We start from the raw sequence: 25,322 nt of genomic DNA on the forward strand, positions 1-25,322 counted from the left end.
TGTAAACACAGCTAAAGAGAGATCACACAGGATCAAACAGTTCACACTGCAAGGACAACCATTAAAATTGTGGAGAAAGATTTAAATAACAATTAGTTAAATGTATTTATTAAACAGCCCTCTCGTGGGCCCACCACCTGCGAGGGGAGAAATAGGGGCCGGGTGCGATGCCACACGGGTGGCAGGATGGGGCGAGGGCCCCAGCGGACTGGACTTACGGTGCAGAAACTGGCTTTTGGTACGTGGAATGTCACCTCTCTGGGGGGGAAGGAGCCGGAACTAGTGCGGGAGGTGGAGCGATACCAACTAGATATAGTTGGGCTCACTTCTATGCACAGCCTTGGCTCTGGAACCAAACTCCTGGATGGGGGCTGGACTCTGTCCTTCTCTGGAGTTGCCTGGGGCAAGAGGCGGCGGGCAGGTGTGGGGTTACTTGTTAGCCCCCGACTGAGCGCCGCCGTGGTGGAGTTTGTCCCGGTGAACGAAAGGGTCGCCTCACTGCGCCTTCGGGTTGCAGGGGGGAAATCTCTGACTGTCGTGACGGCGTACGCGCCGAACGGCAGCTCTGAGTACCCAGCCTTCCTAGATACACTGGAAAGTGTCCTAGTGAAGACACCATCTGGGGACTCTGTAGTTCTACTGGGAGACTTCAATGCTCACGTTGGCAATGATGGAGAGACTTGGAGGGGAGTGATTGGGAGGAAAGGCCTACCTGATCTGAACCCGAATGGTGCTTTGTTATTGGACTTCTGTGCAAGTCATGGATTGTCCATAATGAACACCATGTTCGAGCATAAGGTAGCTCATAAGTGTACCTGGTACCAGAGCTCCTTAGGCCAACGGTCGATGATCGACTTTGTAGTTGTCTCATCAGACCTGCGGCCGTATGTGCTGGACACTCGGGTGAAGAGAGGGGCAGAGTTGTCAACTGATCACCACCTGGTGGTGAGTTGGATCAGATGGCGGGGGAGGCTGCCAGACAGACCTGGTAAACCCAAGCGCATAGTGAGGGTGAACTGGGAACGGCTGGCTGAGGACCCTGTACGGAAGATCTTCAACTCACACCTCCAGAGGAGCTTCTCCCTGATCCCGAGGGAGGCTGGGGACATGGAGTCTGAATGGACCCTGTTCAGAGCCTCCATTGTTGAAGCGGCAGCTTTGAGCTGTGGCCAGACGGTCGTTGGTGCCTGTCGTGGCGGCAACCCAAGGACCCGGTGGTGGACGCCACCGGTGAGGGAAGCCGTCAGGCTGAAGCAGGAGGCCTTCCGGGCTTGGCTAGCATGGGGGACTCCGGAATTGGCTGAGAGGTACCGGCATGCCAAAAGGGCAGCAGCGACGGCTGTCATGGAAGCAAAAACTCGGGTATGGGAGGAGTTTGGGGAGGCCATGGAAAAGGACTTTCGCTTGGCCTCAAAGAGGTTCTGGCAAACCGTCAGGCGACTCAGGAAGGGCAGGCAGGGCCTCGTCCAGGCTGTTCTCAGCAGGGACGGGGAGGTCCTGACCTCAACTGAGGATGTGGTCGGACGGTGGAAGGAACACTTTGAGGAGCTCCTAAATCCGACTGACACGCCCTCCATAGAGGAGGCAGGGCCAGAAGATTCAGGAGGGTCATCACCCATCTCTCTGGCAGAGGTCACTGAGGCAGTTAGAAAACTCCACAGTGGCAAGGTGCCAGGGGTGGATGAGATCCACCCTGAAATGCTGAAGGCTTTGGATGTTGTTGGGCTGTCATGGCTGACACGCCTCTTCAACGTTGCGTGGGAGTCAGGGACAGTGCCTGTGGAGTGGCAGACGGGGGTGGTGGTCCCCATTTTTAAAAAAGGGGACCGGAGAGTGTGCTCCAATTATCAGGGTATCACACTACTCAGCCTCCCTGGGAAAGCCTACTCTAGGGTACTGGAAAGGAGACTGCGGCCGATTGTCGAACCTCGGATACAGGAGGAACAATGTGGATTCCGTCCTGGCTGTGGAACAACGGACCAGCTGTTCACCCTCACACGGATACTGGAGGGATCCTGGGAATTTGCCAATCCAGTCTACATGTGTTTTGTGGACCTGGAGAAGGCTTACGATCGTGTCCCCCGGGGTGTCCTGTGGGGGGTACTGCGGGAGTATGGGGTGCCAGGTTCGCTGCTGTGAGCCATTCGGTCCCTGTACAACCGCAGTGAGAGCTGTGTCCGTATTCTCGGCACAAAGTCAAAGTCATTCCCAGTGAGTGTTGGACTCCACCAGGGCTGTACCTTGTCTCCGATCTTGTTCTTAATTTTCATGGACAGGATCTCAAGGCGCAGTCGGGGTGAGGAGGGTGTCCAGTACGGTGGCCTTAGGATTGCGTCTCTGCTTTTTGCAGATGATGTGGTTCTGTTGGCCTCATCAAACTGTGACCTCCAGCACGCATTGGGGCGGTTTGCAGCCGAGTGTGAAGCGGTCGGGATGAGGATCAGCACCTCCAAGTCCGAGGCCATGGTCCTATGCCGGAAAAAGGTGGCTTGCCCCCTCCGAGTTGGGACTGAGTTCCTGCCTCAGGTGGAGGAGTTCAAGTATCTCGGGGTCTTGTTCACGAGTGAGGGTAAAATGGAGCGGGAGATTGACAGGCGGATCGGGGTGTCATGCGGTCGTTGTACCGGACCGTCGTGGTGAAGAAGGAGCTGAGTCAGAAGGCAAGGCTCTCAATTTACCAGTCGACCTTTGTTCCAACCCTCACCTATGGTCACGAACTCTGGGTAGTGACCGAAAGAATGAGATCGCGGATACAAGCGGCGGAAATGAGCTTCCTCCGCAGGGTGGCTGGGCGCACCCTTAGGGATAGGGTGAGGAGCTCGGACACCCGGGAGGAGCTTGGAGTAGAGCCGCTGCTCCTCCGCATTGAAAGGAGTCAGTTGAGGTGGTTCGGGCATCTAGTCAGGATGCCTCCTGGGCGCCTCCCTATGGAGGTGTTCCGGGCGCGACCAACTGGGAGGAGACCCCGGGGAAGACCCAGGACACGTTGGGAGAAATATATATCTCGGCTGACCTGGGAACGCCTTGGGATCCCCCAGGAGGAGCTGGTGGATGTAGCCGGGGAAAGGGATGTCTGGGCGACCCTCCTCAGCCTGCTGCCACCATGACCCGGTCCCGGATAAGCGGGAGAAAATGGATGGATGGATGGATATTTATTAAACACAGACTAAAGTGACCAATAGAGAGCTAAACACAACACAGTTTAGTTTAAATGGATGAGTTTAAAAACAGAGTGTAAAGTGACAGTACATTAGCCATGTTTAAAGAAAGTCAAAGGGAGGGAGTCCTGTCTGATCAGCCCAACTATTCATCACCACTCACATATGTCCATTATTAATAGTCTCATTAGTTTCCTTTATAAATGTTATATTGTCTGATATGAGTTAGAAATGAAAACAGAGACATGTACATACAGTTTGTTTGTCCTGTTTGATTTGTATATGGAAACAGAGTGTCCAAGAAGCATTTTAACTTGTCTGCTTATGTGCGTGCATCGTTTTCAGTCAGATTACTTCTCCTTCAGAGCAGGTTCCAAGTAAGACTTTGCTTTAAATTGCTTAGTAGCCGCGATTTCTGGGTTCTCTCTTGTCTCTGGGGAGGGGTAGGGGAACTGGCTTCCTGATCTCCCACTCATGGAGCTTCCAAGCAACCTCTCTCCCTTCTATCTCCCCAACATCTTTTGAATTTCATGCTGTTTCTGTTTATTCCCCTTATAAACTATACATGACTGTTCTCTACCGCCCCCCAGGCCCTTTGCAGTCATTCCTAGATGAACTGGACATCCTCCTCAGCACCTTCCCTGAAGACGGCACTCCCATCCTGCTGCCAGGAGACTTCAACCTTCCGAATTCTACTCAATCTGACAGCCTACTCTCCCTCCTTCAGTCCTTTGACTTTACCCTCGTGGAGTCCCCTGCAACGCACAAGGGTGGTAATCAACTGGACCTGGTCTTCACAGGAGGCTGCCAAGTTCCTGATCTCACGGTCACACCGCTTCACACCTCAGATCACTTCTTCATGTCTTTCTCTCTCTCGATCTCTCCCTCCCTGAAATCCTCAGCTCCCAAGCTGCCAGTCGCAGCTAGACGTGACTTTCGCACTCTCTCCTCTAGTGCCTTCTCTTCCATGGTCTGCTCCTCTCTACCATCTGTAGGAGCCTTCTCACTTCTCCCCGTGGAAGAGAAATCCTCTGCAGTCCTCTCTGCGCTGGCCTCCACCCTGGACACCCTCTGCCCCCCAGTCACCAAACCGGCTCGCCTCTCCGCTCCCAGTCCCTGGTTGACTGATAGTATCCATGCTGACAGAACCAAACTTCGCGCGGCTGGAAGGAGATGGTGGAAATTGAGATCCTCCAACGACCTATCCCACTACCACTCTCTTCTTTCTTCTTTCTCCTCTACCCTGTCCGCTGCCAAATCTGCCTTTTTCCACTCTAGGATCAACTCTGCCTCCTCCAAGACCCGCAAACTCTTCTCCACCTTCTCCTCCCTCCTCTCTCCTCCTCCTCCTCCTCCTCCCTCATCCCTATCTGCTGATGACTTTGTCTCCTTCTTCGAGAAGAAGATCAATGACATCTGCGACTCCTTCCCCCCTTCCCCTCCCACCTTGGATCCTGCACCCCCCCCCCACTATCTTCTCCTCCTTCTCCCCTCTATCTGATGCTGAAGCTCTCTTACTTATAAAATCCCATCTTCCCACTACCTGTCCTCTAGATCCCATCCCCTCCCCTCTCTTTCAGGCCATCTCAGACAACATTCTGCCCTTCATCTCGTCCTTGATCAACAGCTCCCTATCTACTGGTACGGTTCCTTCTGCCCTGAAGAGAGCACGGGTCAAGCCACTGCTCAAGAAGCCCACTCTAGACCCTGCTGATTACGATCTCCTGGATCAGAATCAATCCGGATTCAAAGCCGGCCACTCCAATGAGACGGCCCTCCTTGCTGTCACCGAGGAGCTCCACTTGGCCAGAGCGAAGTCTCTCAGCTCTGTTCTCATACTCCTAGACTTCTCTGCAATATTCGACACGGTCAACCACCAGATCCTCCTCTCATCCCTTGCTAGGCTGGGCTTCGCGGGTTCTGCACTCGCATAGTTCAAGTCCTATCTGTCGGACCAGGTCTCTTGGAGGGAATCGGTCTCCTCCCCCCACCCTTTACACACGGGTGTCCCACAAGGTTCTGTACTTGGTCCACTCCTCTTCTCTCTCTACACCAGATCACTCGGTCAAGTTATCTCCACCCATGGCCTCTCTTACCACTGCTACGCTGATGACACACAGCTGTTCTTCTCCTTCCCCCCCTCTGACTCCCAGGTTCAACCTCACATCGCAACCTGCCTAGCTGACATTGCCTCCTGGATGTCTGCTAACCATCTCAAACTCAACCCGGAGAAAACGGAGCTCCTGTTTTTTCTTGCTAAGAACTCCCCAGCGATCGACACTGCAATCACCATCGAGGGATCTGTGGTTCCCCACCACAGCAGCCAAATACCTTGGCAACCAGCTGACCTACTCCGGTCACATCGCAGCAGTCACTTGATCCTGCAGATTCTCCCTCTACAACATCAGGAGAATCCGCCCATTCCTCACACAACAGGCGACCCAGCTCCTGGTCCAAGCGCTTGTCATCTCCTGACTGGACTACTGCAACGTTCTACTGGCTGGCTTGCCGGCCTGCGCCATCAGGCCGCTCCAGCTCGTGCAGAGCGCCGCTGCACGGCTGGTATTCAACCTCCCTAAGCACTCTCATGTCACTCCACTGCTTACTGCGCTCCACTGGCTTCCGGTAGCAGCCCGCATCCAGTTCAAGACACTGGTGCTGGCCTACCAGGCAACAAGAGGCTCTGCCCCATCATACCTTCAGTCTCTTATAACTCCGTACACCCCAACTAGGACCCTCCGCTCTACGACCTCTGGACAACTGACAGTCCCCTCACTCCGGGAACCCGGCAGCCGCTCCTCCCGACCACGCCTCTTCTCCGCCATTGCCCCGAGGCGGTGGAACGACCTCCCCCATGCAGTCAAGACTGCAGAATCTCTTACCATCTTCCGCAGGAAACTGAAAACCTATCTCTTTAGAACACACCTGTCCCCCTAAGCCTAACCTCCCTTTCCTAGGGAAAAAAAAAACTTTCTTGTATCTGTTTGTCAAAGTATTCCAGGGGCGCAATGCAAAGGGTCAATTTGACGCTCAGTCTTATTGTGATCTCTGCTCACAAGGTATTAGAAATCCAACTGATGGACTGATTGTAAGTTGCTTTGGTAAAAAGCGTCTGCCAAATAACTAAATTGTAAATTATATATGGAGACAGTGTAAGATATTATGAATAATATATCAGTGTCAGTATGTTGTATATGGAGACATATATCTGTCTGGATGAAGACACAGAAACAGTCTTCTGTTTTATTAAATTATATATTGTTAATAACACACAACACACACACACACACACACAACACACACAAACAAACACACACAGACTTTATGTCAGTAACATAAAGAGAGTAACTGAGTTTATTGGGAAGTTCAGTTTTTAAGACAGATAGGAGTGAATCTGAACAGAAACAAACAAATCAACATGGCCGCCACACACTGTATATTTGGTCTCCATACCCACTCCTGTTTATGACTGTGTGTGTGTGTGTGTGTGTGTGTGTGTGTGTGTGTGTGTCTATCTGTGACTACAGGACACAGAGACCAGGATCTCCAGTACCCAGCTGTGTGTCTATGAAGAGTGACATATCCATGTATGAACCTCCAGAATTCAGCAGAGAACCAGTCCCCTCTGAGTCACAGTGAGTGACTGTATTTATACTGTATTAACTATATGTGCAATAGAAACTGATATTAACACTGTGTGTAATAGATTCACACTGATAATGTCAGTGTGTAAAACACAGCTAAAGAGAGATCACACAGAATACAGTGAGATGTGTGGATATTTTCATTCAGATATTTGGAATCAAAGAGAGTGAAACTAAAACACAGACAAAATGCTGTTCATATGTTGTAGTTCTTGGATGTTATGAAACCAAACATTGATATGATTAAATGATTTTGCTTATGACATATGATTTGCTGTATATTCTACACTGACTTACCTGCTCAATTCTCCCAGACCTCAGTACACACTCAGTACACACCATTCAAATCATTCTCATCCAACAAGGACACAGTTCACACTGCAAGGACAACCATCAAAACTGTGGAGAAAGATTTAAATAACAATTATTTGGATGATTTAGTGTTTTAATTGGCATTAACACTGATCAAAGGTTCATTTTCTGTCTCAAATTCTGTGTCACTGATAAAACTGCCTCATCACCCATCATCAAACACAACACTGTTTAGTTTAAATATATCAGTTTAAAAACAGACTAAAGTGACCAATAGACAACTAAACAGAATACAGTTTAGTTTAAATGTTACAGTTAAACACAGACTAAAGTGACCAATAGAGAACTAAACACAACACTGTCTGTTTTACACTGATACATTTAAACTAAACTGAGTGTAAAGTCACAGTACATTAGTCATGTTTAAAGAAAGCCAAAGGGAGGGAGTCCTGTCTGATCAGCCCAACTATTCATAACCACTCACATATATCCATTACTAATAGTCTCATTAGTTTCCTTTATAAAGGTTGGACCGTCTGATATGAGTTAGAAATGAAAACAGAGACATGCACATACAGTTTGTTTGTCCTGTTTGGTTTCCATTAGTGAAACTTTCCCATTCCCCTCTGTTCAATCAGCTCCACTCTCTGAATGATTAAACACTGTGTAGTGGGAATTCTTCACCAGCTGTCAATCATTATTGTTACACTTCATCACTATCATCCCAACTGTATATGAGCCCTAAACTCAACTACAAGGCTGATGAGAAGGGTTCAGCCTGCCAGCCTTGATGGAGTCATATGTCTCCCAAAGAAAGTATGTGTTAAATATGGAAACTCAGGTCTGATCCAGGATCAGTCCAGGTGTGGTCTGTGTCAGCAGGTTCTGAAAGATTTTCTTTATTTTAACCTCCTCTCTCTCTCTCTCTCTCTCTCTCTCTCTCTCTCTCTCTCTCTCTCTCTATCCCTCTCCCTCTCTTTCTCTCTCTCTCTCTCTCTCTCTCTCTCTCTCTCTCTCTCTCTCTCTGCAGTGTGGAGACAGATCTAACTGAGGATCAGTCTGGATGTTGCCAAAATGTCCAACACAACACATCCATGTCTAAATCAGATGATGTCCTGCTGAGAATCATTGAGGGTCATAAAACCACCCTGAAAAATAAGTATGAGTGCTTATATGAGGGTGTCACACTGAAAGAAAACCAAACCCTCCTCAACAGCATTTACACAGAGCTCTACATCACAGAGGGAGAGAGTGAAGGAGTGAATAGGAAACATGAGGTTTTACAGATTGAAACAGCATTCAGGAAATGGGTTTCCCAAAACAAACCAATCAGCTGCAATGACATCTTCAAATCCTTTTCAACCAACAGACCTAAAGAGCAGAAAAAAGCCTTGTCTAGTCAGGAACCTGAAGGGGACAGACAAAAGACAGAGATCAGAACTGTACTCACCAAGGGCATCGCTGGAATTGGAAAAACAGTCTCTGTGCAGAAGTTCATTCTGGACTGGGCAGAAGGAAGGACCAATCAGGACATTGAGTTCATGTTGGTTCTTCCTTTTAGAGAACTGAACTTGGTTAAAGATGAACAGTTCAGTCTTCATGGACTCCTGCTAGAGTTTCACCCAGAACTGAAAGACTTGGATCCAAAGAAATATACTGACTGTAAAATGCTGTTCATCTTTGATGGTTTTGATGAGAGTCAACTTCAGCTGAATGTCTCTGAGAGGCTGTGTGATGTGACCAAAACATCATCAGTGAATATACTGATATCAGACCTCATCAAAGGAAATCTTCTTCCCTCTTCACTCATCTGGATAACCTCCAGACCAGCAGCAGCCAATCAGATCCCCTCTCAGTTCATCAGTCGTGTGACAGAAGTCCACGGATTCAGTGATTCACAGAAAGAGGAATACTTCAGAAAAAGAGTCAGTGATGAGAGTCAAGCCAACAGAATCATCTCACACATCAAGACATCAGTGAGTCTCCACATCATGTGTCACATCCCAGTGTTCTGTTGGATTTCAGCCACTGTGCTTCAGGAAATGCTGCGTCGAGACAATGTTAAAAAGATTCCTAAAACTCTGACTGAGATGTACACACACTTCCTGCTCATTCAGACTAAAATGAAGAAGCAGAAATATGAGGAGAAAATTGAGACAGACTCAAAGAATCTTCTGGAATCAAGCAAGGAGATCTTTCTGAAACTTGCTAAACTGGCTTTTAATCAGTTGCTGAGGGGCAATATCATGTTTTATGAAGAGGATCTGAGAGAATGTGGCATTGATGTGAGTGAGGCCACAGTGTACTCTGGGATTTGTACTGAGATCTTTAAGGAGGAATCTGTGATTCGTCAGAAGAAGGTCTACTGCTTTGCGCATCTGAGTGTTCAAGAGTTCTTTGCTGCTCTCTATGTGTATTACTGCTATGTAAACAAGAACATGGAGGCACTGGAGTATTTTCTGAAGAAAAACACCAGACCTTTGCCAGACAATGTTTCCTTGGATGAGTTGCTGAAGAAAGCTGTGGATAAATCTTTGAAGAGTAAGGATGGACGTCTCGATCTGTTTGTCCGCTTCCTTCATGGCATCTCACTGAAGTCCAACCAGAAACTCCTACAAGGCCTGCTGACACACACACAGAACAACCAGCGGAGCATCGAGGAAATAAGCCGTTACATCAAAGAGTTAAATAAAGACGGTGTCCCACCCGAGAGATGGATCAATCTACTGCACTGCCTGACTGAAATGAATGATCACTCTCTCCATGAAGAAATTCAAGCTTTTGTCAAGTCTGAAAATTACACAACTAAACTCTCACTTGCGCACTGCACAGCACTAGCCTACATGTTTCTGATGTCAGAGGAGGTGCTGGATGAGTTTGACCTGAAGAAATACAAGACATCAGATGAGGGTCGTAGGAGACTGCTCCCAGCTGTGAGGTGCTGCAGAAAAGCTCTGTGAGTTTTCAGTTTCACTTCACAACACTCACTCTTTAGAAACTTTATTTGGAGGGGAATTGGTGGGAATTCCCTGGTCATATTTTGGCATGTCCTTGGACAATTCATATCAAGTAACTGACTTCAGAATTGACCTCAGTCATTTTCTCTATTCAGTAATTTCCATAATTTTCAGAACCTCTGCAATGTGTAGTCAAAGTTGATGTGTTTAGACAGGTCACAAAGACATTAACAGCAGTGTCTGAACGCTGGCTCTCCGTCTGTCTGCCTGTCTGTGTCTCTCTGTCTCTCTCTCTGGTTGGATGCATGGTGTGTGAGAGCATGTTCTCAGTGAAAGGACTGGGGAAAAAAGGTGTTCCCTTGAATTCTGTTTGTTTCTCTTTCTCCTTTTTCCTTCTACTCATCATTTTTTAACACTGGGTGAAAAATATATAGTATTGTATATATTTCAGATGCCTCCTGGGCAATGCTGTGTTTATAGGGCAGCTACAAATGTAATGTCAATATCTGAATGTGGAGGATGGTTATAAGATCAAAATTTCTATAAAACAACTATAGGAGCCTAATGCCATATGCCTATGAAATGTTTGTTTTGTGTTTGTATTTGCGCATCAGCTTGTGGGTTTACAGTTGTCATGCATGTCAGGTGGGTGTAGGTGTAGGTAGTGTTTGAAAGAATGAGGGAACATATTCACCTGTTCACCGGTATGGCAGCATGGAGAGGGGAGGAGTAGGGAGTGTGTATTTTTTGTTGACCCACTTACTGTTTTAGATGCTCATGGTTTTTCCTTTGCTTTGCTTTACCTTGCTATGCTAGTGTTCAGGTTTGACGTCTGAACTAGTCTTGTTTTGATTTGTGGAAATAAACGATGGAACGTAGATGCCTGGAAGCTGGATTTTTATTGTTTTTAGCGAGTCAGTGGTGCAGAACTCCTCTCAGTTACTTTTTAGTGTGTTCATAGTCACTATAACAACCATTTGTCTGGATTAACATTTTTAATAATGTCATGATAAAATGTCACCAAACTCCAGCTCTAGAAGTGATTTACAGGATCATTTTATTCTTTAAAAAGTCAGTGTTTTGTTTTCCTTCTCCCTGTGTAGACTCAGAGACTATAAACTCACTCAGCAGTCCTGTGAAACTATCGCCTCAGCTCTGACATCAGTGAACTGTCCCCTGAGAGAACTGGACCTGAGTAACACTGGTCTTCAGGATTCAGGAGTGACGATGCTCTGTGCCGCACTAAAGAATCCAGACTGTCAACTGGAAATACTGAGGTCAGTCATTCTGAATGGAGCAACGTGTTGATAAGTTTTATTCAATTAAATAGTAAACATTTTTCTCCAGTCATTAAATTCATATAAATAGTAAGTACTTTTTCCAGTCATTCAATTCATACAAATAAAATAATAAATAGTATATGAATCAGTAAGGAAATAAGCACATCAAATCACATTATCTGACTTGATGAAGAATATCAAAGCTGGGTAGAATAGAATAAGATAAATAGGAAATAGGAATAAATTTAAAACAAGATAAACTAAAGGTTGTGTCTGTACATAGTACAGTAATTGGTGACGTACTAAATAGCTGTAAAGTGAGAATAGTGAGGTAGATAGAAGTTATTGCCATAGTGCAGGAGTTATATACAGAGTATATTATGAATATAATGAATATGCCACAATAGAGCAGCAGTAGTGAGATTATCACTATTGTGTGGTCTGTAATGTGCAATAGAGAGCATTGTTGTTACATGTGTAATGGAGAACATTGTCATTGTTACACGTGTAAAATGACAATACTAACTGCACAGTGCAAATCTAACCAGATACTGTGATAAGGAGTGAGATAGATAGACATAGTTATTGTCCATTATGCAATTGTCCATAGTGCAGTCATTATGTTGAAGTAGGAGCAGCATAGGGAATCAGGCGTCAGTCTAACCCTTTGCTGCGGCAGAGAGGGGAGGAGTTGTACGATTTGATGGCTGTCGGCAGAAACGACCTTCTGTATCTCTCAGTGGAGCATCTGGGGAAGATCAGCCTGCCGCTGAAGGTGCTTCTCAGTTTAACAAGCTCGTCATGAAGGGGATGTGTATAGTTGTTCAGGATGCTCACCAGTCTCTTAAGCATCCTCCTCTCTGCCATCACCCCCAGTAAGTCTAGCTCAGTTCCACCTCCTATGACAGAGCTGGCTTTCCCGACAAGCTTGTTCAGTCTGTTAGCATCCCCAGCACTGGAGAAGTCAAACAGTGCTCCCAGCCTTGTCCAGATGAGAGCAGGCTCGGTGCAGCAGGTATATGATGGCATCCCCCACTCCGACGTGATCCTGGTAAGCAAACTGCAGGGGGTCTAGTGCTGGTCTGACCAGGGGTTTAAGGTGGGAGAGGACCAGCCTCTCCAGGGTCTTCATCACGTGTAATGTTAACCCCACTGGCCTGTAATCATTTAAGACCTTGGGGTGCCCCTTCTTGGGCACAGGGACCAGGCATGATGTTTTCCAGAGTGTGGGGACCCTTCCAGTCCCAGGCTCAGATTAAAGATGTTTTGGAAGACACCATAGAGCTGTTGGGCACATCCCTTCAGCACCTCCGCTGTGTTTGCGTCAGCGGATGGCGGAACATAAACAGCGATCATTATAACTCGTGAGAATTCCCTGGCCAAATAATAGGGACGTAGGCTCAGCGCTAAAAGTTCAATGTCCGGGCTGCAGACTTTATCCTTGACAGTCATGTGCCCTGGATAACACCATCTGTTGTTAACGTTAGGGAACCCCCTCCTTTCCTCTTAGCGCTCTTCTTTCGCTCTCTGTCTGCCCGTATCGTCTGGAAGCCGGTGACGGTAGAGTTGTAGTCCGGGATGTCTTCACTGTGTGTGTTACTTAGGGACAACAGAGCAATATCCCATGGTTTTTTTGTGGTCCTTTATGTGATTATATCCATATATGTCAGGTGAGTGAATGAACTCTGAAATACAATAAAATATTTGAGAAATGGCGGGAGAACAGACACACACTGACCAGTCTAATGTGAAAAAAGAATAAGTGTGACTGGCTTTTGGGTGATGAGACTTGTGAGGACTTAGACGAAGTTAAAAGGGTTTACTGTATCAACAGCTCCAATGATCAGAGTCATAGTGTAGATGTAATTGTGCAGAGATTTCCAGATGTCTTTAAAGGGTTTGGTACTCTAGCATTCACATATAAGATATTACTGAAGGACGACATGCAGCCAGTAGTCCATGCTCCCAGGAGGGTCCCAGAGCCACTTTGAGATTGTGTAAAGAAAGAGTTAGACAGAATGGTGTCTCTAGGAGTGATAAAGAAAGTGGAAGAGCCCACAGAATGGGTGAATTCAGTGGTCTGTGTCAAAAAAGCAAATGGTGATCTCCACATGTGCATGGACCCAAAAGATTTAAATGTAAATATCAAACCTAATGCAAACATGATCAAATTCCTACAAGGGAAGAACACAAAGTACAGCACAGTAGTGAACATTTAACACTACGTTTGGGCATTTTTTGTTTTGGTAGGGACTGCCATTTGGAATTTCCTCCAGTCTTGAAGTACTTCACTGTGCCATGGGACATATTGTTGAGTGCATAGACGGTGTGTGTGTTGATGTAGACAACATTGTGTTATGCGGGGTGTGTTTATGCAGACAACATTGATCATCCTTACTGCATGTAATACAGACTTTTTGGTGACAAGCTTTCAGGAGATGGTGTTAAGCTGGACAAGAACAAGGTGCAAATGATCCTCAACACGCCCAGACTGACTGAAAAAAGTCTGTAGGACATGCAGTGGGGATGATCAATTTCAGAAAATTCAGACTGAACCTGTCTTCACAAACAGTTTACCTGAGAGAACTGTTACATCATACAAGTGAATTCAAGTGGACTGAGAATCATGAACAAGAATGGGAGAGACTAAAAATCAATCTAACGACAGAGTCAATACTCAGCTTCTCTGACTCAAAGAAACCAACCAAAGAAACCAACCAAAAGATATCCACTGATCCACTGACGGTTGTCACATATGCCTCAAGGACTATGACTCAGACTGAGAGAGTCTAGGGTTAGTGTATGGGGTTGAGAAAGTCCACAGCTATGTGTACGGTTCAAATCAAAAGTGACTGTGGATGAAACTGCAAAAGACAAAGTTTGCAAAGGGTCATAACAAATCTTAAGAAGAACTTTGCAGAACTACAACTTTTAACATGTAAGTTCAAGTCTGCTGTACGCTCAGTCAAACGGCAGAGCCGAGAAAGGAGTTCATATTGTCAAACAGCTGCTTAAGGAGGTGACAGACAGTAAATCAGATCCTTATTTATCTCTGTTAAGTTACCGAGCTTCACCTGTGGAACATGGTGTGTCTCCTGCTGAACTTTTTGAGTCACAAATTATGCATCATGCTTCAAAAGAAAAAGAAAAATCGAGCTCTTGAAAAAGAGGCAAAAAGCAAATGATGACTTTCAGTGCATGACACTGTGAGAGTTGAAGATTCAAACACCTGGAAGATAAAGACACTGTTCTAAAGGAAGTGGGTCCAAGATCTTAAACAGTCAGGATGGAGGATGGACAAACCCTTAGGAGGAATCGTCAGTCTCTTCTGAAAACCAGAGAGACTCTGCAGGAGTAGACTAATGGAGGAGATACAGTCTGTGATTCATCATCTGATCCAGTTTACAATGTTACATCAGAACCAGCACCACTGCAAGACAACGCTGGTCCAGCTGAACATACATACTAACCTGTGTTGAGAAGATCCACACACACTGTCAAACCACCTGACAGGCTGAATCTGTAAAAGAAAAGAGAAAAAAAATCATGAAACAGGACACTGACATTGTCCATCTGAAATGGAATTTGAGATGAATAGTTGAACTGACACTTAACATTTAAAAAAAGAGAGAGAAATGCACTTATGTTTGTTTCTTTTGGAAATTTCTTTGGACTTCATTTCAGTTTAATCGTATGCAAAGGTTTTGTGGGAGAGAATTCTCAGCCTGGGCCAGATATGAGCGAGAATCCAGCCACACTCATCATCTTCTTATAAAAAGACAGTCATAATTTTCAGAGTCTGATGCAGTACACATTTATTGCATAAACTCAGAGCAGCATACAACAAACAGAGCCGGTCCTGGGAGTGACTAACTAACCGGTACACATCACCTATAGTTATACAAAAGTCATGTCAGGGATTATCCAATGATTGTCAAGACAGTCATTAGAGGACTTCCCATCTTCTTTGCCTATGTTGTTAGACACCTTCATTTCCTAATGATGTAATCAGGAACTGACGTCTTGACCCAGGCCAAACTCAGAAATAAGTGAGAATACTGTCTTACATCAGCACCCGCACTGATAAATAAACAAAAATGAATGAGTGCTTGTTAGAGAATACAAAGAATAAATGAGAGCACTCTTTCATCTTATCATAGTGCCCTTGGCTATATTCCAACACAGTCAGACTTCTCATCTTCTCCAAAAAAGGCTCACACCATGTAACCTTGAATGTTTGACCATCAGCACTCTCTGCACAGAGACAAACTCAATGACCTTTCTATTCCTCCATTTACAGATCACATCTTTATAAAAGAATTTCATACATTTACTTTAATATAAATGATTATATGGTTATAAATTCTTAAAGCAAAATAATTACTGACAAAGAATATAAATGATTATACTGATTAACTCACACAAAATGATTACATAACTATTACGATGTTTTCATAAACCAAAGAAACATTTTATTTCTCCAACAGTTTGTTCTTGCACAGTTTAATTTTATTATACGGAATAACTTGCTCTCGTGCCTCAAAGGAAAGGGGATATAGTGATATAAAAATAATTCTGTTGTGTAGTGACGTGCCAGACCCGCTAGATGGCGGTATTCTGTGTTGTAGAACACCCCAGTCCAGTCCGCTGGGGCCCTCGCCCCATCACCATCTAGGGACTCTGTAGTTCTACTGGGAGACTTCAATGCTCACGTTGGCAATGATGGAGAGACTTGGAGGGGAGTGATTGGGAGGAACGGCCTACCCGATCTGAACCCGAGTGGTGCTTTGTTATTGGACTTCTGTGCAAGTCATGGATTGTCCATAACGAACACCATGTTCGGGCATAAGGTAGCTCATAAGTGTACCTGGTACCAGAGCTCCTTAGGCCAACGGTCGATGATCGACTTTGTAGTTGTCTCATCAGACCTGCGGCCGTATGTGCTGGACACTCGGGTGAAGAGAGGGGCAGAGTTGTCAACTGATCACCACCTGGTGGTGAGTTGGATCAGATGGCGGGGGAGGCTGCCAGACAGACCTGGTAAACCCAAGCGCATAGTGAGGGTGAACTGGGAACGGCTGGCTGAGGACCCTGTACGGAAGATCTTCAACTCACACCTCCGGAGGAGCTTCTCCCTGATCCCGAGGGAGGCTGGGGACATGGAGTCTGAATGGACCCTGTTCAGAGCCTCCATTGTTGAAGCGGCAGCTTTGAGCTGTGGCCAGACGGTCGTTGGTGCCTGTCGTGGCGGCAACCCAAGGACCCGGTGGTGGACGCCACCGGTGAGGGAAGCCGTCAGGCTGAAGAAGGAGGCCTTCCGGGCTTGGCTAGCACGGGGGACTCCGGAATTGGCTGAGAGGTACCGGCACGCCAAAAGGGCAGCAGCGACGGCTGTCATGGAAGCAAAAACTCGGGTATGGGAGGAGTTTGGGGAGGCCATGGAAAAGGACTTTCGGTTGGCCTCAAAGAGGTTCTGGCAAACCGTCAGGCGACTCAGGAAGGGCAGGCAGGGCCTCGTCCAGGCTGTTCTCAGCAGGGACGGGGAGGTCCTGACCTCAACTGAGGATGTGGTCGGACGGTGGAAGGAACACTTTGAGGAGCTCCTAAATCCGACTGACACGCCCTCCATAGAGGAGGCAGGGCCAGAAGATTCAGGAGGGTCGTCACCCATCTCTCTGGCAGAGGTCACTGAGGCAGTTAGAAAACTCCACAGTGGCAAGGCGCCAGGGGTGGATGAGATCCGCCCTGAAATGCTGAAGGCTTTGGATGTTGTTGGGCTGTCATGGCTGACACGCCTCTTCAACGTTGCGTGGGAGTCAGGGACAGTGCCTGTGGAGTGGCAGACGGGGGTGGTGGTCCCCATTTTTAAAAAAGGGGACCGGAGAGTGTGCTCCAATTATCGGGGTATCACACTACTCAGCCTCCCTGGGAAAGCCTACTCTAGGGCACTGGAAAGGAGACTGCGGCCGATTGTCGAACCTCGGATACAGGAGGAACAATGTGGATTCTGTCCTCGCCGTGGAACAACGGACCAGCTGTTCACCCTCGCAAGGATACTGGAGGGATCATGGGAATTTGCCAATCCAGTCTACATGTGTTTTGTGGACCCGGAGAAGGCTTACGATCGTGTCCCCCGGGGTGTCCTGTGGGGGGTACTGCGGGAGTATGGGGTGCCAGGTTCGCTGCTGCGAGCCATTCGGTCCCTGTACAACCGCAGTGAGAGCTGTGTCCGTATTCTCGGCACAAAGTCAAAGTCATTCCCAGTGAGTGTTGGACTCCGCCAGGGCTGTACCTTGTCTCCGATCTTGTTCTTAATTTTCATGGACAGGATCTCAAGGCGCAGTCGGGGTGAGGAGGGTGTCCAGTACGGTGGCCTTAGGATTGCGTCTCTGCTTTTTGCAGATGATGTGGTTCTGTTGGCCTCATCAAACTGTGACCTCCAGCACGCATTGGGGCGGTTTGCAGCCGAGTGTGAAGCGGTCGGGATGAGGATCAGCACCTCCAAGTCCAAGGCCATGGTCCTATGCCGGAAAAAGGTGGCTTGCCCCCTCCGAGTTGGGACTGAGTTCCTGCCTCAGGTGGAGGAGTTCAAGTATCTCGGGGTCTTGTTCACGAGTGAGGGTAAAATGGAGCGGGAGATTGACAGGCGGATCGGGGCGGCGGCGGCAGTCATGCGGTCGTTGTACCGGACCGTCGTGGTGAAGAAGGAGCTGAGTCAGAAGGCAAGGCTCTCAATTTACCAGTCGATCTTTGTTCCAACCCTCACCTATGGTCACGAACTCTGGGTAGTGACCGAAAGAATGAGATCGCGGATACAAGCGGCGGAAATGAGCTTCCTCCGCAGGGTGGCTGGGCGCACCCTTAGGGATAGGGTGAGGAGCTCGGACACCCGGGAGGAGCTTGGAGTAGAGCCGCTGCTCCTCCGCATTGAAAGGAGTCAGTTGAGGTGGTTCGGGCATCTAGTCAGGATGCCTCCTGGGCGCCTCCCTATGGAGGTGTTCCGGGCGCGACCAACTGGGAGGAGACCCCGGGGAAGACCCAGGACACGTTGGGAGAAATATATATCTCGGCTGACCTGGGAACGCCTTGGGATCCCCCAGGAGGAGCTGGTGGATGTAGCCGGGGAAAGGGATGTCTGGGCGACCCTCCTCAGCCTGCTGCCACCACGACCCGGTCCCGGATAAGCGGCAGAAAATGGATGGATGGATGGATGGATGGATGGATGGATGGAGAATACCCCAGTGACGTTTTGAGTAGCTACTTTACGACACTTTGATTCGTAGAGCGGCAGTTTTAACTGAAATGTCAAGAGCGGTAATCTCGTGTCACAAGCCTGTAATTAAAACAGTGATTAATTCAAACGGTTCATTCATTTAATGATAATGAACATCACAGTGACCGACGTGCATTGAATGTGTCGGAAATCTGGGATTTTTCGGATGGCTGTCTCGTTTGCGATTCTATAAAGTAAGTTTCTTGTTTCTTTTACATATTTGTGCAATAACTGTCAGAGGGATGTTAGTTATGGGAATGCAAAAAATTGTCTCTCTCTCTGTGGACTTGCACTCGGAGTCCAGTCACTGGGGAAAAAAAATAAATATCTGTGTAATTATTTTTACCTCAACATTTCTGACACACTCAGCTGAATGTATGTGGTTGTTTTAGCATCGTACAAGCAGAACCCAGTTTGAAAGGTTATGAATCCACCACAGCAGTGACGGCTGGTTGTGATATTGGGTGGGTGGGCTAACAAGTGGATTATACCCATCAGTAGTTTACACTGCAGCAACAGCAGCATCACATCCGAGATACCAAGTCACAGCAAGGACAATATATACCTTGTTATAGCAAGTGTTCTACAACACCACCATAGAGAGGTACCCACAAGAATGGCCTGATGCCAACGAACTCTGTATCTGCCCTCCCCCCACACACACACACAGGCTATATACAATTTAACTATTTTCCTCTGTACACATTAGCACATGCCATTTTAACAAAAACAAAATATGCAAGAACGATGGAATGATAGGCTGCATGATAGAACAGAATGCTCCATCACGTAGCCTACAATGTCAGAAAAGGGTCAACCTAGAGATGCACTGCAAAACGTGTTCCAACTGTAATGACTGCCCATAGATACTGCAACTGTTTTTTTTATCACAACCGTTTTGCAACACAGGGCCACGATTTAGAGGGACAGCCGGGGGCATCCGTACTGCACATAGGTGAAATTCATGGACCGGTGCAAGGCAAACAAAGGTGAAAGCATTTGCCAAGAATGTTTTCGTAAATCAAGAACGAAAGTTGGAGGATCGAAGATGACCAGAACTGTCCTAGTCCCGACCGTAAACAATGTCCCCTACAACCCGCCGGGCAGTGTGAGGGAAACCAGTGAGTCTTTGGGTTCTGGGAGGGAGTACGGTTGCAAAGCTGAAATTTACAGGAATTCACAGTCCAAGCCGTGTCTCTTCCAACAAGCAAGCATGGGAAACAGAAAAGCGAATTCTTAGCTACACTTATCGCTAGCCAGTCCTTTCATTAAAGCCAAGTTACAAAACTTACGCTTTTGGCGTTTGTCCTTTTGTGTTATTTGAACGTCGTCTAGACGATGTGTCCCCAGTCTCTTCACTTCCAATTTTTCCACCAACGACATCGAAGAAAATGGATGTGAAAGTAAATAATCCGCCTCGTTCATGCTAACGCCCACCATCGCCACAGTCGCTCACTTCTTTCTCCCCACTCTCATACATGCGGGTGCTACAGTAGCACCCACACTGTATGTACCGTCTGTACATTCGCTGTCATTGGTCAAAAGTAAATGGGCTGTGGGCTGAATTAATTTAGCCCAAATGATCAGCAAACCAAGGGGGCGTGGCATGACACCTGTCACTCACTTTACTCCATGAAGATGAATGGTAGCTGATGCTACTGTGTTTGGGCTATAAAAAATAAGTCCATTTGGATTTATCCTGTGTTTTTCTTGCGACTGTTTGGTGCCGTTGCTGCTCTAGGTTCCACCAAAATGTAAAACAATCTGTTCTAAGTTTTTTTTAACAATAATTTTCTCATCTTTATTGTAAAAGATAGGGAGGGCTTAACCCTGCTAGCCCATTTATAACAGCCGTCCCTGCACCACAGTAGGGCTTTCTACAGGTCAGTGTGATCAGTTTGAACCGGTGAGAGAAGCTGGCAGATCTCGGCTCTTTTTGCTGTAGTCATTATTGGGGTCACTAACTGTCTAAGAGATTTTACCTGCACACTTGATCACTCTCTTATTATATAAGCAGAATTTATGAAATTTCATAGAGGACTTTGCAATCGGTTTCTTAGGCTATTTTAAGCCGTCTTTTTTTAAGCAACCAAAGCCAGTGGGAAACCGAGAGACTTGCTAACGGCCGGAGAGCGAGGGGTGAATTTTCTGAGGTCAAATTTGAGAGAGACCGACGAGCGTCGAGTGTCTGGGAAATGTCGGATTCTCTGTGTCTTTCTTCTTTACCCTCGTGTACAAAGTAAGTTTCGTGTTCTTTTTAAATACCTGTGGAAAACCGCCAGTAAACTGTTTAGTGTATTTATTCAGACGGGGTTTGAACGAATAAGATATTGTAATTAGTCTCTGAATACCGTTATTTACACGCGCTGTTAGCCTCAGTGCAGTGGCGACGGTCACAGAGTTGAAAAGTTTCTCTTCGATTTGACGGCAAGTAATTCAACATTTGTATTACCGGTCTCAGGCGGGGTCGCCTGAGCTGGTGTAACTGGTAGAGTGATGGAAAACCAGACACAAGTTAATGTGTGAAATGTTCTGGCGATTTCTCTAATTGCTTTTCCTTTTTTTTCAAAAACTGAACTCATTTTCTTTCTCACAGGTACAGGTAAGTATATTCATTTCAAACAAACAAAATCATTTCTTTTACAGGTTTCAATCAAATGTCTAATGCACAAAGAGAAGAAACTACAATTTACATTACGTTTGAATATTCATCACCAGTTATGCAAGATTACACACCTAATAACCGACAACATAGTAAGCATTTAACGAATAGGAAATGCGAAACATTCCAGTAGAAATGTATAACTCATCTACCGAAGACACTTTCAATGCTGCATAACGACCATAAGGAAGCGCCATTCCAATGGTCTGTATGTAGCACATTGTAAGTCACAGAGGCGCCCATCTTAGAACAATGACGCACCCTCCGTGTAGTGAATCGATTTACGTACATAAACGGAACATTAAATACACATTTGACATTCACATAACCTCCTTTTACTTACTAAACACATTAGCTACACTTCCATGCTACTCTAGTAGCTTCAAAATGACTCGATCTTTGTACACGAGTTAAGCTTCATCTACACACTCATTAGCTTGCAACAAATCCGCTTTTGCAAAAAACCCCAAAAAGAATGATTTTACTAACAGTCTCTACATACTCCTCAAAGTTTTAAGAGTTACCCAATATGTATTTCGTTATACATTTTATGAGATTTTAACAGTTTGACCCACCTGGTAAAGTGATGGAAAACCAGACACAAGTTAATGTGTGAAATGTTCTGGCGATTTCTTTAATTGCTTTGCCTTTTGACCTTCGCCACAACCAAAGGCTTCCCTATCACTGCTGGCACTGCGCCATCTACAGGATTGATGTTAAATAGCATATAATAAACTTGAAACTCATAGAGATGGATATTACTCTGTTTTAGAGACTGTTTGAAATACAAAATGAAAAATGAAACTAAAAATAGAGGGGTGTTTGTTTTTTCCCCCTTTATATCTATGAAATTAACTCCAATTAATTTCCAGTCCACTACATTTAGAATAACAGTTTCTACGGTAAATGAACAATCTTTCAGTTTCTGTGGTAAATTTGAGTTTCTTCTTGCACAAGTAACCATACTTGTCATCAAATTCACCAACTGTGCTTTTGATCTTTACATGGTTAATGAGTTGGCCAGTAAACAGGGTGTCTGTCTCGCTTTTGTTCTTTGTGGAACATGACTAGTCCTTTTAATATGAACTTGACTGACAGTTTTATAAGTGTTGTCCTTTTTGATCTCTTATCTCTTATTTAAATTTTCATTAGTCTCTCCAGTTTAAAGTGTACAGTTAACTACAACTTCCCAAAAATATCACACTGTGTTTGAGCAATTTAAGCAAATTTTTCACAACATTTAACACCTTTTTGTCAAACTCTATGAGTACAATTGTTAATTCTTAAATGAGTGAATGCTAATGTTCTCTCTCTCTCTCTCTCTCTCTCTCTCTCTCCAGACTTGATAGTTGTAAACTGACTGAACAGTCCTGTTCATCTATAGCCTCAGTTCTACAGTCAGTAAACTGTCCCCTGAGAGAACTGGACCTGAGTAACAATGACCTTCAGGATTCAGGAGTGAAGTTTCTCTGTGAGGGGCTGAAGAATCCACACTGTAAACTGGAGATACTGAGGTCAGTATTAGTCAGGAACTGAAAAATGGCAGGTTATCCACTCTGAGGGCAGTTATACAGCTGCGCTATTGAATCTCTTCTGTGGAAACTGAGATGGGACCTTATGGGGTTTCCAGTAGCAGGAGACTATTGCACACCTGTGTGGCCATGAAGGGGATTTTTTTTCTTGCCCGCTATGAGGATTAAGTCAGGGGGTGTCGTCCTGTTTTGTTTGTTGTCAACCTGTGGGCATGTAAAGCCCTTTGAGACTGTAAACAGTGATATTTAAATAAAATTGAAAACTTGAAACTAAACCTGTTTTATCAGCAGATACTGGTGATGTGACAGTGTTTATTGCAAGACAGGAAGTTGTTCTGGCTCTTAACAGGAGTTTGATCTCATGTGGAAAATTCTGTTCAGCTAAAACTTGTTGGGATAAAACTTGTTTCTCTCTCTCTCTCTCTCTCTCTCTCCAGACTTGCTCTCTGTAAACTCACTGAACAGTCCTGTGAAGCTGTAGCCTCAGTTCTACAGTCAGTAAACTGTCACCTGGGAGAACTGGACCTGAGTAACAATGACCTTCAGGATTCAGGAGTGAAGTTTCTCTGTGTGGGACTGAAGAATCCACACTGTAAACTGGAGATACTGAGGTCAGTATTAGTCAGGAATGTAAATACAGTGTTTAAAATGACTATGTTCATATTAAAATGAGACCAGGTTGATTTGTAGTATGGTTATTAAAGTACTGTTGTGTGTGTGAAACATACTGATCATAAAAGTAGATGAATTTCCCCCAGTATCTGTAAGGCTAATGTTAGTAACTGGTCTGTGAGTTTAGTTAATGCGATAGTTTAAAAAAGTCAACATTTATGGTAAAACAGAGTGGAACCTCTACAATGAATCACACTTCACAAACCAGATGATGAGTTAATGTTTTCTGTCTGTATGTATGTTTATTTCTCTCTCTCTCCCTCTCTCTCTCTCTCTCTCTCTCTCTCTCTCTCTCTCTCTCTCTCTCTTTCTCTCTCTCTCTCTCTCTCTCTGTCTCTCTCTGTAGGTTGTCTGGTTGTTTAGTGACAGATGAAGGTTGTTCTTCTCTGGCTTCAGCTCTGAGTTCAAACCCCTCACACCTGAGAGTACTGGATCTGAGCTACAATCACCCAGGAGACTCAGGAGTGAAGCGTCTCTCCACACAGATGAATCAACACTGTCGACTTAAGTCAGTACAGTCTGTGTGTGTGTGTGTGTGTGTGTGTGTGTGTGTGTGTGTGTGTGTGTTTATGTGTAAGACTCATCCACTGTCTGTTGTGTGTTTTTGTAGTGTGGACCATGGTGGAGAATTCATGATCAAATCAGGATTAAGAAAATGTGAGTACACACACACACACACACACACACACACTGAGTTTGTTTCACCCATGGAAAAGAGACCATTTATCTAAATTTAAATTAAATTCCTGAAAAATACAACTTTTGCTCATCTTCGAAATAAATAAAGTGGAAAACTGGTCAGAAACGGGTTCAGGTCACGAGAGGGAAACACACAGGGTCAAGGGTCAAACAACAGTAACACACACACATCAACAATAACACACTCAGACTCCTTATAATAACATAATAATAATAATATAATACTGAGGTTTAAATAAAATAAATATAATATTTAATAATGTAATACTAATATAATAATATAATACTTTCCATTCAGTATAAAACACACACACACACAGAGTTGAGAGTGTGTGATGTGTTTTCTCCACTAATTTCTCTTCTTCTCTGTAGATGCCTGTGATCTCACACTGGACCCAAACACAGCACACACACACCTCTCTCTGTCTGAGGGGAACAGAAAGGTGACACGTGTGAGAGAGAATCAGTCGTATCCTGATCATCCAGAGAGATTTGATCACTGGCCTCAGGTCATGTGTAGAGAGAGTCTGACTGGACGCTGTTACTGGGAGACTGAGAGGAGTGGAGGTTATGGTGTTATTATATCAGTGACATATAAAGGAATCAGGAGGAAAGGAGAGAGTGTTGACTGTGTGTTTGGACTCGATGAAAAGTCCTGGAGTCTGTGTTGCCGTCGTAACAGTTACTTTGCCCGTCACAATAATCGGGAAACTGTCATACCTCACGACCCCTCACACACACACAGAGTAGGAGTGTATCTGGACTGGTCGTCTGGAACTGTGTCCTTCTACAGCGTCTCCTCTGACACACACACACTCACACACTTACACACATTCCACTGCACATTCACTGAACCCCTCTATGCTGGGTTTTATGTTTATTATTCTGACTCCTCAGTGTCTCTGTGTCAGATAAAATAAACAAGCACACACACACACATTCTTTTTCTCTCATTCACACACACACACACACACACACACACAGTGTTGATATGTGTGTGTAAAGGAGGGAGACTGAGAGTGCAGTGTGAGGCCTTTTTCACACACTCACACACACATTCTTTTTCTCTTTTCCACACACACACACACACAGTGTTGATATGTGTGTGTAAAGGAGGGGGACTGAGAGTGCAG

General features: G+C 45.6%; 1 pseudogene; it reads left to right on the plus strand.

Moving 5' to 3' along the window:
- Nucleotides 1-24,636, plus strand: part of LOC115821884 (NACHT, LRR and PYD domains-containing protein 12-like) — a 123,751-nt pseudogene extending 99,115 nt beyond the window's left edge.
- Nucleotides 24,637-25,322: the final 686 nt, after the last annotated feature.

This window comes from Chanos chanos, chromosome 9 (genome assembly GCF_902362185.1).
Source record: "Chanos chanos chromosome 9, fChaCha1.1, whole genome shotgun sequence".
NCBI classification, from domain to species: domain Eukaryota; kingdom Metazoa; phylum Chordata; class Actinopteri; order Gonorynchiformes; family Chanidae; genus Chanos; species Chanos chanos.